Raw genomic sequence first — 15,486 nt, 5'->3', positions numbered from 1 at the left:
CCACCGTTAGATCTGGCCGATCAACGGCCTAGATCTAGGCAGCTAATCGCAATCAACCAAGTAGAGGGGACAATATAAAGGTGGGTGCATGACACCGCCGATCAGTGATCGTCAATGATCGGATTGGAGGGTCGCATCGGTAGGGAGTAGGTTATGTTATATAAAGGACCCGACCACTCGCCAGCAGCGATTGCGATTTATCGAATCATTGACATCGCATCGGCACTATACCAAGGGGCGAGGCCTATGCACATACATATGGGCGACCCGATAGCTAGACCCGACGATAGTATATATGAGAATTCATAAAGTTTGAAGTCTACACCAAAGCCATTTTTAAAGCATTTTCCATGTTTTTCGTTATTTTAGTTAAATACAAAGGGAATGGGGGATAGCACTGATGCAATAAAACTCGGACACGAAAGGGTTTCAAAATAAAAATATTTATATTTTGAAGTATGCGAAAGCCCAAATTTTAATGTATTTCTTGTATTTTCATTGTATAATGAAAATACGAAGGGAGCATTGGACGACAGCGATAACGATGGAACCCAGACCCGATGGGTTCCGGGAAGTGAAATAAATAATTTTTCAAGTCTGCTAAAGTCCTTTCTTAATGATTTTCAATGTTTTGGCATGTTTTTAAAAATAAAACAAAAGGAAATCGTGAAACAAGTAGGATTTCAGGTGGGCCATGGGTGGTAAGTGGTTTAGGTCGAGTTCCGCATGATGCCATACAACGGCTACCATGTGTCCAAGACAAGGAGAGAGGAAACTGCCCTCATCGGGTGGTTAACTCCAATACGAAAGAGCCGCCCGAAATTAATCATCACCGTTGGATCTAGGACTCCCAGATCAACGGTGGAGATGTGTTATCATTGCAAGGGCAGACCCAAGAGGAGAATAAGGCGTATCTAAGGATATCTTAAGTCCAAAAAGAACAGAGATGGGTGGGATTTTCACAGTGTCGCTACGTTTTTTGTTTAAAACAGAAAACAATCATGTATTAACAGAAAGGGGCCATTTAAAGGGATTATAAGGGCCCAAAGACCCATTCCACCGTATAACAGAGCTTGGGAGACATATTATCGGGAAGCAGGAGCCTGAAAAGGGAAAGCGAATACTGACTATACCGGCAGATTAAGGCATATCTAAGGATTTCTTAAGTCCAAAAAGAACAGAGATGGGCGGGATTTTCACAGTGTCACTATGTTTTCTGTTTAAAACATAAAACAACCATGTATTAATAGAAAGGGTCCATTTAAAGGGATTATAAGGGCCCAAAGACCCATTCCACCATATAACAGAGCCTGGGAGACATATTACCGGGAAACAAGAGCTCGGAAAGGGAAAGAGAAGGGCCACAGCACGCTGCAACCCGAAACAGAAAGATCAATGAGCATCAACAGCACAACACAACCAAATCAAGAGAGATCATGGAGTAGACAACGCAGCTATCCAAAACAAATAGAAAGATCAAAGGCCACATTGTAGCTCATCAAAACAAGCATCATGGGGAATTTCTGGCATGAGAGAGCTCCCAGACAAAGCATTAAGCTACCAAAAATATCTGAATGCGGTTATTCTTCTGTCAGAAGGAGGAAAACCTCCAAGCCATGCTTGCCTTCAAGGAATCAAATAGTTAAGGGACAGAATGGATAGACTAAGACTCCAAGCCTTCTAGAGAGCTCAGGAGCATTGTAAACATGCTATAAATAGTTGAAAGTAAGATGTAATAGAGGTTCAACTTCTGGAGATTATTCCTCCTCTGTTCCTTCAAGCTTCTCATCTTCATTCTAGCAATATAAGCTTCTTTTGCAATTATATGTTCAATGTCCATTCTCTTTGCTATTCTATGCTTGCACTTGAACAGTTTGTTGACATTTTCTTTTGTGTCCAAGGCTAGATAGCTGTCATATTATCTCTGCTTTGATGAATTAGATTTGTAAGCTTCTTTACTGCCTGTAGCTAGCCATTCATATGTGGTCATATATGCATTTGCTGGTATAATCAGTATTCTCTTTTGTTGCCTATAGCCAGCCATTCAGTTATGTTTATGTATGCAATCTACTGGTACAGTCAGTATTCTCCATCTATCCATTGAATTTATAAATTATTGAGCATTAGTGGTTGAAAGCCTTGTATTGGTGAGAGTGTTCATGCATGCCTCGAGCGAGAATAGAGATGAAATGGTTATCTAACTTGATCCAAACCATCATTTATTCCAATAGTTCATAGAACAATATTGAAGAGTATATGTTACCAGGCATCTCCGGGCTACAACCTAGGAAAGTTTCCTGGAGTGATAACATAATTGGCGCCAATGCCGGGGAGAGGAAATTGAGTCTCAGCTTCCCTAGTAAACATCATAGATCTAGCTTTGATGATAGACAAAGTCTAAACACTTTTTGGTTGTAATCATATATCTTGTGACTCTACTAGAGTTCGAACCTCTTGGCGACTCCACTTCATAGTGCTGGCTCAGTTTGTGAGGCATACTTGGAGAAATCGTCAGAAGCTACAAGTTTACCCAGTACCTAACCCTAAAAAAATCATCAAAGAGAGAAAGGTATTGTAGAAAGGAGCATCGGGTTCAAGTAAACCTAAACAATCTTCTATATCTCTTCAAGAAAGGCTTGTAATAGAACAAATACATGTTGAGAGTATAGCATCTAATACTAGCAGTGAAGAAAAGCTCTCAGAGATTCATGAAGCTCCTTCTTCTTTAGGTTCTCCTTTTGTTGTAAGCCCAAAGGAAACCTCACCTCCTATCCATCATACTCCTTTAGTCCTGTCAGTCACTCCTCAGCCCTCTATCATTCAATCTACTAGTACTCTTTTAGCCACCACAGCTATGGCAGGTCCACAAGCACCTACCAAAATGGAAAGAATCATAGCTGCTAGGTATGGACCTCTAACACTGCCCACTCCTTTGAATGTTATGCCTACTGGGGAGTATCAGAAGTATATGCCTAAGTTCACTAGGACTGAAGGTGTTTCAGCTGAAAAACATATCGAGTCATTCTATAGCTATGCTAATAACCTAGACATTAGTGAAGATGATGTTTGGATGAGAGTCTTTGTTCAAAGCCTATGTGGAGAGGCTAGAAAATGGTTCAGGGAACTGGCCCCAACATCTATAGCAGATATTGAGGCCTTAGATGATGCATTCCTAAAGAATTGGGGGGATAAGAAGGATCTCCTTTACTACCACACTAAGTTTGGGAACTTATAGAGGGAAAATGGTGAGCTGCTGTCTGATTTTAATAAGAGTTTCAACCATATGTACAACAAGATACCAGCTGAAGTGAAACCCACCACTACCTCTACTAGACTCATCTATGCCAGTGCCTTTGATTCTGACTTTTGTTTACTGTTGAGGGAGAGACAATGTGCTTCTTTGGTTGATATGCAAGATTCAACCCTTGAAGTAGAATCAAACATCATGGCTGCGGAAAAGCTCAAAGGTAATGCTGATAGAAGGAGACAGAGGGGTGAGCCTTCATCATTTTCAGATCCCAAGATCGATAAAATGGCCAAGATGATAGAGTCATTAGCCTCTGAAGTTTCCAAATTAAAGGTTGAGAAGCATTCTAGGAAAGGAAGGCTTCCTAGTACCTTTGCTCCACGAAATCCAAATCCATATAGAAGAGAAAATGAGCGGTTGCAGATTTTGCAAAGAAGCAAAGATGCCAATGAAGACCAAAGGTTGAAGACCCCTCTTCAAAATGTAGTCATGGAGGAAGAACAATTTGAAGAGGATGATGAGATCCATTGTATGGAAGACAAAGGCAATGCCACCTTTTTAACCAAAGCTGCCTATGAGAAGTCATTATTCAATGACCAGATCAGCTAAGAATGGGATGGTGAAGCTGTTCTACAAACTAAAGATTAGCACCAATATAATCTGAGGTATAGGATGAATAATTTCAAAGAAACTCCTGTTCATAAAGTTTTTGTCCCTACAGAACAACAAGCTAATAAGCAGAAGCAACTAGCAGTTGATCCTATCATCCTCAAAGCTCCAGCCATAGAGGTAAGAGGCCTTGACAAGTCCCCTTCTTCTTTCAGTTTTCAATCAGAAATTCATAAACCAAGAATACCTATGCCTCTGATTGAACCAGTGAAGAATGAGTCCTTCAAGAAATCTATCCTTGAGGCTCTTGAGCCTAAAACCATCCAAGCCTCCATTGACTATGTAAATCTGCAAGATGACCAACCAGCTATTATTCTCAGCCCAATGATTGAAAATTGTGAAGACATCTCCCCATCATTCTATGTTTCTCTGTCTATTCATGATGAAATCCTTCATAATTTTCTTCTGGAGACTGGAGCCAGCCATAATCCAATGCCCAAGGTTGTCATGGATAAGCTTGGTCTTGACATTACCAAGCCTGATCAGTTGGCCTCTACACAGCTTAAAAAACTAGTTTGCTAGATCGCAGAGGAAGAAGGCCCACGGATTTGGGATATGATCCTTGGTGGGGCTTGCTCTAAGGAAGTTGCAGGAATAGGTGAAGTCCTTGTGTCCCCCATAGAGGAATACATTGAATCATCTTTTATATTAACTTTCAAGGTCACAAATGACACAGCAGAGTATAAAGCAAACTTTATTATTCAGCAGGTGTGCGAAACCTTCCAAGCAAAACATCCAAGGCTGAAAGCACATAGAGATGAGGTGAAACATAGACCATCTCTTCTTGATAATACCAAATGCTGGAAATTTTTTGAAGTAGAGGATCAAATCAATAAGCTTTTGCAAGTCCTTGATGAATTGGCTGATATGCACATTGACCAAGAGAAAGAAACCTTTCATAGAAAGGTAAAAAGGGTCAATTTTTAGTTTGGTGATTGTTTTCTCAAAAGGAATGCATCAAAGGAAGGAGGAGATGTTTTTTGTGGCCCATTCAATGGGTTGTTCTTTGAACTTTATTTCAATTAAGGCTTTCAATCCTTGGTATTGTAAATATGTTGTTTTCGAGTTTTTATTTCATGCTAAATAGATTCCATGCCCAATGCAACACTAGGAGGAAGATTTGATCTTGTTTTTTATAGGAAAGGCATTGATTTGTGATCCTCGAAACCTCACAGGGAGGATTTCATCCCTAGAAGGAGCTAGTGTTAGCCTTGCTAGCAAAAGGCCCACAAATGGATCCATATATGCTCTTGAAGTCTCCAAATTTAATTAGAAACATGCCAATGGATCCATTAATTCCCTTGAAATCTTCAATTCTTTCTCAAATATCATCTAATGATCAAAATCGACACAAGAGGAAAGCCCTTGGAAGGGCAGAAATGCACTATTAGGAGGCTAAAATGCTTAAAAAACCATGAAAAACACACAAATGCAAGCTTAAATAGAGGAATGAATAATCACCGTTAGATCTGGCTTATCAATAGCCCAGATCTAGGCAGCTAATCGCAATCGTCCGAGTAGAGGGGACAATATAAAGGTGGGCACATGACACCGCCGTTCAGTGATCGCCAATGATTGGATTATCAGGTTGCATCAGAGGGGAGTAGGTTGTGTTATATAAAGGACCCGAGCATTGGCCAGCAGCGATTGCCATTTATCGCATCACTGACATCGCATCGGCACTATACCAAGCAGTGGGGCCTATGCACATACATATGGGCGACCTGATAGCCAAACCCGACGGCAGTATATATGAGAATTCATAAAGTTTGAAGTCCATGCCAAAGCCATTTTTAAAGCATTTTCTGTGTTTTTCGTTATTTTAACAAAATAAAAAGGGAATGGGGGACAGCGCCAATGCGATAAAACCTAGACCCGAAAGGGTTTCAGATATATATATATATATATATATATATATATATATATATATATATATATATATTGAAGACCGTGAAAGCCCAAATTTTAATGTATTTCATGTATTTTCATTGTATAATTAAAATATGAAGGGAGCATTGGTTGGCAGTGATAGCGATGGAACCTGGACCCGATGGGTTCTGGGAAGTGAAATAGATAATTTTTCAAGTCCACCAAAGTCTTTTTTTAATGATTTTCAATGTTTTGGCGCATTTAAAAAAAAAACACAAAGAAATCGCGAAATAGGTAGGATTTTGGGTGAGCCATGGGCGGTAAGTGGTTTAGGTCAAGTTCCACTCGATGCCATACAGTGGATACCATGTGTCCAAGACGAGGAGAGAGAAAACTGCCCTTATCAAGCGGTTAACTCCAGTACAAAAGAGGTGCCCGAAATGGATCATCACCGTTGGATCTAGGACTACCAGATCAACGATGGAGATGTGTTATCACTGCAAGGGTGGACCCAAGAGGAGAATAAGCTATATCTAAGGATTTCTTAAGTCTGAAAAGGACAGAGATGGGTGGTATTTTCACAGTGTCACTGCGTTTTCTATTTAAAAAAGAAAATAGTCATGTATTAACATAAAGGGGCCACTTAAAGGGATTACAAGGGCCCGAAGACCCATTCCACCATATAACCGAGCCCGGGAGACATATTTCCAGGAAACAGGAGCCCAGAAAGGGAAAGAGAAGGGTCACAGTATGCTTCAACTAGAAAAAAGAAAGATCAAGGAGCATCAACAACGCAACACAGCCAAATCAATAGAGATCATGGAGTAGACAGCACAGCTGTCCAAAACAAACAGAAATATCAAAGGCCACATCACAGCTCATCAAAACAAGCATCATGGGGCATTATTGGCATGAGAGAGATCCTAGGCAGCGCATTAAGCTACCCAAAATATCTGAATGCGGTTATTCTTTTGTCAGAAGGGGAAAAACCTCCAAGCCATGCTTGCCTTCAGGGAATCAAATAGTTAAGGGACAGAGTGGATAGATTAAGACTCCGAGCCTTCTAGAGAGCTCAGGAGCATTGTAAACAGGCTATAAATAGCTGAAAGTAAGATGTAATAGAGGTTCAACTTCTGGAGATTATTCCTCCTCTGTTCCTTCAAGCTTCTCATCTTCATTCTAGCAATATAAGCTTCTTTTGCCATTATATGTTCAATGTCCATTCTCTTTGTTGTTCTATGCTTGCACTTGAACAGTTTGTTCATGTTTTCTTTTGTGTCTAAGGCCAGATAACTGTCATCTTATCTCTACTTTGATGAATTAGATTTGCAAGCTTCTTTACTACCTGTAGCTAGCCATTCATATGTGGTCATATATGCATCTGTCGATACAGTCAATATTCTCTTTTGCTGCCTGTAGCTAGCCATTCATTTATGTTTATGTATGCAATCTGTTGGTACAATCAGTATTCTCCATCTATCCATTGAATTTATAAATTATTGAGAATTAGTGGTCTAAAGCCTTATATTGGTGAGAGTGTTCATGAATGCCTTGAGTGAGAATAGAGCTGAAATGGTTATCTAACTTGATACAAACCATCATTTATTCCAATAGTTTAGAGAACAATATTAAAGATTATATGTTACTAGGCATCTCCAAGCTACAACCTAGGAGAGTTTCCTGGAGTGATAACAGGTTGCATAACATTTGGTATGAGAGCTTTGGATTCTAGGGTTTCACTTCTTCAAACATGTCATCTTGGAATTTTCACTATAACATTTTTTTTCTACGAAGCTTTAGAAAATGAAATTGAAATCACAGGGATCCAAAATATTGGCAAAACTCATATATGAATTTAAGATCTTGGTTCCCTATAGTTTCTTAGATATAATCCATGTAAGTTATGGTTTTTGCATGCTCCAGAATTTCATCTCAACTAGGGGAAATTCGCAAAATCATGATATATTCCTCTACGAGCATCGGATTTGAATTTCGTAAAAAGGGACTGAAATTACACAGACATTAGTATCTTTTTTATTGTTTTTAGAGCCGAAGGTTGAAACAATGACATGTAGCACTCCATACAAGTTTGTTTTACTAAACCTATCCATAATCAACCCATCGTGGGAGATTGGACATAACTTCATCTTGAATAATACAAATTTGGTTTGACTTATGGCATTGTAAATAATATGCAAAGGCCTACCACAAGACCAAATTTCATACCTTGAAGATTCGAATTTACAGAGATACAATAATTTCAATATCATGCTCCTACAAAGCAAGTAAAAGGTGTGTATTTTGTAAAAATTGGCATAAGTTTCGTTTGAAAATTCAGTTTGAAGCGATTCAAGGGGAATAGTAAAGCATCAATATCATTGTTTGATTCCAAAATTACTCAAAGCAAGAAAATGGAAACACCTAGTAAGAAACTAGAAAGATCTATTATGATGCATGAAGAAGAGGAAGAAATGCTACATGATATATCAAAATTACGAGACCAAGTACAAAAAATTAAGCTCTCACAAAGAGTAACCAAAATGAAATGGAATATAATATAGATGGTTTGAAGAATGGTATGGATGCTAAGATTTATGGTATAGAATAAAAAATGAAAGGCAACATGCAAGATTTGAAGAATGGTTTAAAAACAGAGATGGAAGGTTTGACAAAGTTACTACAAGAAATGCTTCTTACTGGTGAAAAGGTATTAGATGAAACTCATTATGAGAATAGAAGGAATTTTAATCATGATTCCATAGGCTCTAACTTTGGATTGAAGACACGCCATATTACAAATATCAATATGATGAAGTTTTATGCCAAAAATTCAGTAACATGGATACTATATATGGAGCAGTATTTCGATCTCCATAATCTGAAACATGAACAAAAGGTACACCTTGCAACTTTATATTTAGAACCCAGTCAGTTTGTATGGTAGTGATGGATTTTTTCTCGTAAACCACTTTCCACTTGGTTAATTTTTATGGAGGAAATGATAGCACATTATGAGGATACAAAGAGAAACACCTTCTTTAGCGAATTGATAAATGTCAAACAAAAGGGTTCAATGGCGGAGCACATTGAGGACTTCCAAAAATTGAATATGAGGGTAAATTATATTCCAAAGGAGCATAGGATGGATATCTTCGTAGGTACCATAAAGGATAACATAAAACATTAGGTTCACCTTTGGGATCCTAGTTCATTGGAGAAGGTATTCAGGGTGGAAAGTAAAGTTGAAAGAAAAATTATGGCAACAAGGAAGTCTACCACTCATAACTATAAAGATGGAAGTGTTGTTTCTCCTAGCCTTCCACAACCTATAAGGCTTACACCACAAAAATTGGAGGAAAAAAGAGCAAAATGGCTTTGTTACAGTTGTGATAGCAAATAGATTAAAGGTCATAATTGTGCTCAGAAGAAATTATTCCACATAGATTGTGAAGAGGAGGAAGAAAAGGAACAAGAAAAATCAAAAGAAAAGTATGTACACAAATAACCAACCCCAAAAAAATAAGAAATGAATCTAACCATATCTTGTAATGCATTGGCGGGAATTACCACTCTTCACACTCTCAAGATAGAAGTATATATCAAGAAGAAAAAGGTAATAGTGTTGATTGCTTTGAGCAGTGCCCATAATTTTATTCATTGTAAGATAGAGAAGGAATTAAATTGCCTCCTATAACCAGCAACAAAGTTTCAAGTGATGGTTGCAAATGGAGGAGCTATAAATTTCTCTGGATAGTGCCATAATGTCAAGATACGAATAGGGGAGTATTCATTGAATAATCCAATGATTTCCATTCCAATGGGTGGTGCTGAGGTTGTACTAGGAGTCCATTTGGGGATGATAGCTTTCAATTTTCAACAACTTTTCTTGAAATTTTTTTTGGAAGGAAAGGAAGTTGAATTAAGGGGTATCTCAAGGAAACAAGGAAATATAATCAAATTTAATGGCATGACAATGATTCTAAAAAAATAAAAATGGGGCGTAATTACACAATTATGCTCACTAAGGGTTCAAACATTGAAATCATCTATTTCTCCATATCTCCAAAAAGTCTTGGACAATCATTCCAAGGTGTTTGAGACTCCCAAATTCCTCCCACCTATTCGTGATCATGATCATGTGATTCAATTGATTCCAGGAAATGTTCCTCCAAACATCAGGACTTACAGATATCCTTATGCCCAAAAGAGTGAAACTGAATGTATGGTTACAAAAATCCTAGAGGCTGGTATAATTCAACCTAGTCAAAGTTCTTTCTCTGCTCCAGTAGTATTGATGCACAAGAAGGATGGATCATGGTGTATGTGTCTAGATTATAGGGAGCTCAACAAGCTCATTATTAAAGATAAATTTCTCACTCCTATCATTGATGAAGTGCTAGATGAATTACATGGAAAAATTTATTTAACCAAGTTGAATATTCATTTAGGATATCATCAAATTAGAATGAAGACTGAAGACATTACGAAAACAACATTCAAAACTCATGAGGGTCATTACGATTTTTTTTCATGCCTTTTGGCCTTACTAATGAACCTTCCACATTTCAAGGTTTGATGAATTCCATTTTCAAAATCATCCTTAGAAAACATGTTTTAGTATTTTTGGATGATATACTAATTTACAACAAGTCTTGGAAGGATAATATTCAACATATTAACAGGGTTTTCAAACAATTGGAGGTGAAAAAATTATATGCAAAAACCTCCAAATGTTTTTTTGGAGTATAGGAGGTGGAATATTTGGGTCATATTGTATCTCATGAGGGTGTTAAGGTAGACCCTAACAAAATTAAATCCATTAAGGAATGGAAAATCCCGACAACTATAAAGCATCTTCGAGGATTTCTCGGGTTTACAGTGTATTATTGCAAGTTTGTTAAGAATTATGGGAGAATAGTGGCACCTCTAACATCATTGCTGAAGAAATATGCATTTTCTTGGACTTCAGAAGAGACAAAGGCCTTTGAACATATTAAAGAGGCAATGTGCCAAACACTGGTCTTAGATATGCCAGACTTCACAACAAATTTATTGCGGAATGTGATGCTTCGAGAAATGGAATTGGTGTTTTTTAATGCAAGAAGGAATACGCATTGCTTTTGAAATCCATCCAATCAAAGGAAAGTATTTACACAAACCTATTTATGACAAGGAAATGTTGGCAATACTACATGAATTAAAGTAATGACAACCTTACCTAATGGGAAGGCACTTCAAGGTTAAAACAAATCACGATATTATTAAATACTTTTTGGAACAAATATTATCTTCAGAAGAGTAGCGAAAATGGGTGACAAATATGTTGGGTTATGACTTTGAAATCATCTACAAAAAAGGGAAGAAAAATGTTGTTACAGATGTGGAAGCATTTCTTTGTGTCATTTTTATTATCTAACTTGAGTGGATAACTAAAGAAAGGGATGAATGAAATAATGATGAAGAGGTTTGGTCACTCATTCAAAAGTTACAACAAGATCCCAGTACATCTGATACATTTAGCTGGAAAAATTATTCATTATGGTACAAATTTCGCTTAGATATTTGTAAGAATTATCAAGTCAAACAAAATATTCTTTTGGAATTTCACATCACTCCCTTAGGAGGGCACTCAATATTTTTTAAAACTTACCATAGAGTCAAGAAAGAGTTTTTTTGGGATGGCCTTAAATCTGATATTCAGAAGTTTTTGGCAGAATGTTCGGTTTGCCAACAAAATAGAGTTGAGACAATTAAGACCCCTTGTCTGTTACAACCTTTAACCATTCCAAGTTAGCTTTGGGAGGACGTCTCAATGGATTTTATCACAGGTTTACCCAAGTCTGAAGGAAAGAGTTTCATCATAGTGGCAGTTGATATACTTACCAAGTATGCACACTTTCGTGCATTATCCCATCCTTTTAAAGCCACTACAATTGCTAATGCATTTATGGAAACAATTCAAAAGTTTCATGGAAATCTAAATATTATAGTAAGTGATAGAGATCCCATTTTCACTGGAAATTTTGGACATAATTATTTTCTTTTCTTGATACTCAATTAGCTCATAGCTCATCTTATTATCCTCAATCTAAAGGGAAAACTGAGATAGTGAACAATTTTTTGGAAAAACATATTTTATTGCCTTGTATCTAAAAAATAAACACAATGGATCAAGTGGTTACCTCTAGTTGAATGGTGGTATAACACTTCCTTCCATATTGCAACAAAAATGACCCCATTTATGCCACTTTATGGATATCATCCACCATCCATCACATCATATTTAGGAGAAAATTCTAAGGTTTAAGTAGGGAATATCACATCAAGCATCAATAACAAGTTATTGAACTCTTAAAGGATAACCTCAATTTGGTGCAAAATCGAATGAAACAACAAGCATATCAGCATAGTAGTGAAATAAGTTTCGATGTAGATGACTAGGTATTTTTACGGCTACAACCATACAAACAAATGTCTCTGAAGAAAGCTAAGAAGGATAATAAATTATCACCCAAGTACTATGATCCTTACAAGGTGTAGCAAGAGATTGGTATTGTGGCATATAAATTGGAGTTGCCTACATCTTTTCAAGTACACCTAGTTTTCCATGTTTCGTGCTTAAAGAAGGTTATTGGTGACAATATTTTAGTTCAAACAGTGTTGCCATAACTTGACGAAGAAGGAAAAATCATATTTGAGCCTGAAGAAATCATGGAAATAAGAACTCGACAACTATGAAATCGATCAATTTTAGAGTATCTCATTAAGTGGAAGAACTTACCTATTGAAGATTGGGAGGATGAGAATTTTATACAGAAGAATCCATAACTACTCAAGCATTGAGGACAACACTTATTTGAAGGAGAGGGGCATGTTAGGTCCCTATAATACTAGTGTATCCCCCTTATTATTATTATTGTGCCCATGTGGCCACCATATCGTTATTAGTGTTCCCCATAGAAGCCCACTATTGTTATTGATGTGCCCTTACATTATTATTGTTATGTAGGTTTTGATTATATTGTGACCCCTTAGAATCCTATATATACAAATGAGGTCTTATCATTTGTATGATCAAAGAATTATTCATTTATGTAATGTAAAGGAGGTTTCCCCCTCGAAGAGGATAATTTTTGAGTCATTGATCTATGTTTTTGTGAGTTGGTTGCATGACAGAGGGATTTCAAGTATTTGTGTGGCACTATTGATGATGGATTATGATACCAAGGAAGACCAAGACAGGATAGATTTGTTGGGCATACATGGTTTTGTTGATGTATACTGGATTGGAGATATGTATAAGAGAAGATCTACAAGTGGGTATGTGTTTAACCTATTTCGAGGAGTTATCAATTAGATGAGCAAGACTATGTTGTGGCATCAAATATCGGGACATATCAAAGACAAGGGCCTTCAAGTACTAGATTGTAATGGTATGGTAGAAGGTATGTCTAATTTCTCTTTGGATTTTGATTTCTGTGACATTTTTTTAGATGGAAAGCAGAATCAGGTGATGTTCTCATTTATTATTAAAAGGAAGAGGGAAAACTAAAACTAGTTCATAGTGATGTGTTTGGACTTGTGTTATTTCCATCATTGGGTAAATTTATGTACTATGTCTCATTTATAAATGAATTCTCGAGGAATACATGGATATATTTCCTTAGTAAGAAATATGAAGTCTTTGAGAGATTTAAAGGTTTTAATGTTTTGGTGGAGAATTAGAGAAGGAAGAAAATAAAGGTGTTGAGGATGGATAATGGTGGAGAGTTTTGGGGGAAGGAATTTGAAGAGTTACGTAAAATGTGTGGTATAGCACGGCAGAAGAATGAAACATACACACCTCAACAAAATAGAGTTACATAAAGGATGAACATGATGTTGATGGAAAAAGCAAGGAACATGTTCAATGGTGTTGGGTTAGGACAAGAATTCTCAATAGACGTAGTGGATAGTACATTTTACTTGGTAAAGAGATCACCCTCATCAACGTTGGATGATGAGACTCCACATGAGGTATGGACTGGTAAGAAACCATTTCTCACACACCGAAAGGTGTTATCTATGATGCATATGTACATGTTTCAAAGGAAAATAAAGATAAGTTGGATCGAAAAATCTAAAAGGTGTATCTTTATTGGTTATAAAGATGGTTTAAAAGGTTATAAACTTTGGAACCCAGAAACAAAGAAGTATGTGTACAGTCAAGATGTGGTATTTAAAGAAGTGAAAGATGTTATCAAATAGGAAGTCTTTCCAAGGGAGAAAGAATGAGAGAAGATAGAGTTTGAACTATAGGATGATGGTTCAAACTCTTCAGAAGAAAATGAATCAAAAGAAGAAGAACCATATCCTCTGGCATTGAGGAGATTAGTTTAGGAAAGAAGGAAGCCAAAAAGGTATACTCCACCAAATTTCAGTTCGAATTTGGACTTACCTATTACTAATAATGATCCTAGAACTGTTAAGAAAGAAGTGGATTTAGAGGATGGAAAACTCTAGAAAAAGGCCATGGTTTAAGAAATGGAGGCCCTAGACAAGAATGAGGCTTGGGATCTAGTAGAGTTATCAACTTTAAGAAAACGCATTAGCAACAAATGTGCGTTTAATAAGAAGTTGAATGTAGAAGGAAAGGTCACAAAATGCAAAGCTCAATTAGTAGCAAAAGGTTATTTCCAGGTGAAGGGAATTTAGTTTGGAGATATTTCTTCTCCTATTTCTAAGTTAACTTATATTAGATTTCTTTTATCTGTTGTTGTTGCTTTTGATTTTGAAGTGGAATATATTGATGTGAAGAAAAAGTGCTTACATTTGCATCTAGAAGTAGAGATCTACATGAAGCATCCAAAAGGCTTCATTATCAAGGTTAATAAAGAGTTGGTATGTAGGCATAAAATGTCCCTGTATGGGTTGAAGCAATCACCAAGGACATGGTATCAAGAATTTGATACATATATACAATGACTTGGCCTCAGAAGGATCAAAGTGAATCACTATGTCTGTTTTAAATTATTTAGTAATCATCTTATTTATTTGGTATTCTATGTAGATGAATTATTGTTAATTGGAAACGATAGGAAAATCATCTAAGAAATGAAAACCAAATTGTCTTTTAAAGTTGACATGAAGTATCTTGGTGCTACAAATTTCATTTTAGGCATGGAAATTAAAAGAGATCAGGAAAAGAGGAAACATTGATTAAATCAGAGGAAGTATATTAGGGTAATGTGCAGAGGTTTAATATATATGTAAGTAAATTGGTGAAGGTGTCAATTCCTCGAGGTGTAAAGTTATCTGCACATCAATATCCCAAAACACATGAAGAGGAAGATTAGATGGCTCATGTTCCATATTTCTGGGTGGTTGGAAGTTTGATGTGACCAATGGTTTGTACTAGACTGATGTAGTGGGAGTACTAAGCAGGTATATGTCAAAACTAGTCAAGGAGCATTGGACAATAGTAAAGATCGATTTCAAGTATCAGTGTGGCACCATTGATTATGGATTGTGATACCAAGGAAGACCAAGACAAAATAAATGATTGCAAATACATGGCTTTGTTGATTCAGAATAGGTTGGAGATACATATAGGAGAATATCTATGAGTGGGTATGTGTTTAAACTATTTGGAGGAACTATCAATTGGATGAGTAAGAGATAGTCTATAGTGGTACTTTCAACTACAAAAGTTTAACACATGA

This window comes from Pinus tabuliformis, chromosome 8, assembly GCF_031772625.1.
Source record: "Pinus tabuliformis cultivar Carrire ecotype Pingquan chromosome 8, CPIR1, whole genome shotgun sequence".
NCBI classification, from domain to species: domain Eukaryota; kingdom Viridiplantae; phylum Streptophyta; class Pinopsida; order Pinales; family Pinaceae; genus Pinus; species Pinus tabuliformis.
The sequence above is the reverse complement of the archived record's forward strand: the minus strand, read 5'-3'. Positions refer to the sequence as shown.